Source organism: Armigeres subalbatus, unplaced genomic scaffold (assembly GCF_024139115.2).
Source record: "Armigeres subalbatus isolate Guangzhou_Male unplaced genomic scaffold, GZ_Asu_2 Contig1392, whole genome shotgun sequence".
NCBI lineage: Eukaryota > Metazoa > Arthropoda > Insecta > Diptera > Culicidae > Armigeres > Armigeres subalbatus.
In genome coordinates, this window is record NW_026942168.1 from 1 (window position 1) to 2,384 (window position 2,384).

Sequence of the window (2,384 nt, forward strand, 5' to 3'; positions counted from 1 at the left end):
TTTACAAAATAGAATTGTCTGATGGAAACCCAATTTCAATAGAACAATGGGAAACTCAAAGATGTTGGCTATTGTCAAACGTGAGTATAGGTAGGATTGGGGTTGCGGGATATATACTCACTTTTAGGCGTAGTTCACTTTTCTATAGAATTATGCGTACTTTATAGTTCTAAAGAAAGAGTATTTTCTGAATTTACCGTGTTTAACGGGCTAAAATTACTCCGTTTTGCGCTAACGTAATTTTTGAACGGTATAAAAAATAAATGACAGATCAACGTGAGGTTTGTTTATAAATAAAAGTAAAAATTTATATTGAAAAATGGCAAGTTTTATAATAAAAAGGAATAAAATGTTTCATTGTTACCTGCAGGTATGTATTTTAATTTTTTTAGAGAGTCTTTTTCAAGCTTCTTGATCCCCTTTATAGCGTTGTCTATACACGACTCAAGTAAACTCGCCCCGGCTTCCGTCACTCTGGACGAATCCACCGAATCAAGCACTGGATGCCGGTAAGTAAATCAAGCCAAGGCAACTTTACGAAGGCAGGCTAACGACTGGATGCATCAGCGTTCCAGAATCAATTGTCAGTGCTATACTACGAAGCTGCAAAGACCATCCGGTGGTGAAAGCACTGCAGGCCGAGAAGGAATAAAAGCTGGACAATTTTTACGATCGCGTAAGGCGCCTCTGGAACACAATGCAATAAGGCAGAAAGATCAAAGACTTGCACGACAGTCCGTGGGTGAAGACTTCCAAATCAAACTGGATGTTTCGACGATGTGTAATATTATTTTAGAAATTGCGTGGATCAGGAAAAATGAGTTTTCTTTTAGCCACATTAAAGCACAGTTACGAAATTCTGCAACGATTTATGAAATTGTACTCATGTTCTGTCCTTCAGTAATTGTTTTTCCCGGTTTTACGTAACAAAAGAGGCATGATAAAAATAACTTATCCAAATTAAACGTTTGCAGCAGAGGAACGTCGCATAACCTACATCAACACAGTGATTGAGGGCTCAAGCAAAGAAAGCGAGCCAAACAGCAAATCTACGCCTGAAGCCGATCGTCTACAACCAATTTAAAGTTTGCAATATTTGCTAGGTCCGATCCAGCGGCAGAGTATGCCGTGTTGATGCGGATATTGACGAAATCCGGCGCACCAGGACGCGGAGTTCAAACCGCGTAGTTTTATTGACTTTGGGTCTGGTGTTGGAACCGGTACGTGGGCTGTGTCCACTTTGCCGGGAAGGATCACATTTTGAGTACGTGTCTGATTGACGCTTCCGCCAGGAAATGAACGAACTGGCGGAATTGCTTATTCTAAATGTTGGTGGCGAAATTAACAAGGCCATGAGTTTGAGGACCGTTTACTACGGAACCAGTTTCTGCCAGCATCGCGCAATAGGTACGACATCGTGTTGAGTGCGTTTTCGCTGTTCGGAGCTTCCATCAGAAGAAGAATCCGGCTGGAAGTTATAGAAAATCTGTGGAACAAATGTGGACGGCTATTTAGTTCTGGTAGAGCAGGGCTCGTATGCCGGATTCTCATTGATTGAGGAAGCCAGGGAATTTCTGTTGGTGAAATTTTAAAAACCAGCGAAGTTGCATACCACATATTATTTTTCTACCGGTAAGAAATTGGATTTGTGATGGTTTAACTCCGCACGGAAGCTTGAATTAAAGCCCAGATATGTATAAGAAAACTACATTCGATGTGTTTTTGTTCATTGTTTCATTTATTATCAATTTTAGCTAAGCTGTTTATCTGTTTTTCTGTTTTGATTCAGCCTTTCTTATTGTTGGTTCAGCTCTGGCATTTTAATTGAATCTCAAATGTTTCATTTTCTATTTCAGTGCCCCCATCAACAGCAATGCCCTCGCATGCAGTTAGATGACGGCACACCGTGCATATTCAAAGCAGAGATTAAGCAATCTGTTACCGTTGGGCAAAACAGGTATGAGGTCTCCAAATTTTTATACTCCTACGTTGTGTTTAAAGAGAGCCATGCTCACCCACTATCCCAGGCTTGGTTAGAGCAAACATTGGTGAGATCGAAGCATTCGATTTGCATGAATGTGTACTGAAAAACGGAAAGTTACAAAGAGATAATTTTCACCGCTTCAAAACATGGGAAGTGAAAAAGTACCAAGAAAAAACCGTTGATATACTGAAATATTTATTACTTTTTTTAGAAATTTATATCGATGCAAGCTCAGGCCAGCGTAAATGGGGTGACCAATTACCAGTAAAAATATAATGAAGTATAATTTATGAAATGGTAAGAAAATGTTTGTACAAATATTATGTAAAATTTAATAGATGGTATACTTTCTAAGAAAGAAAACTTTGAAATAGAAAAAAAAGTATCAAACATTATAATC

At 38.9% G+C, this 2,384-nt stretch overlaps 1 pseudogene; it reads left to right on the forward strand.

Moving 5' to 3' along the window:
* Nucleotides 1–61: 61 nt before the first annotated feature.
* LOC134202741 (methyltransferase-like protein 17, mitochondrial) lies at nucleotides 62–2,260 on the forward strand (annotated as a pseudogene).
* Nucleotides 2,261–2,384: the final 124 nt, after the last annotated feature.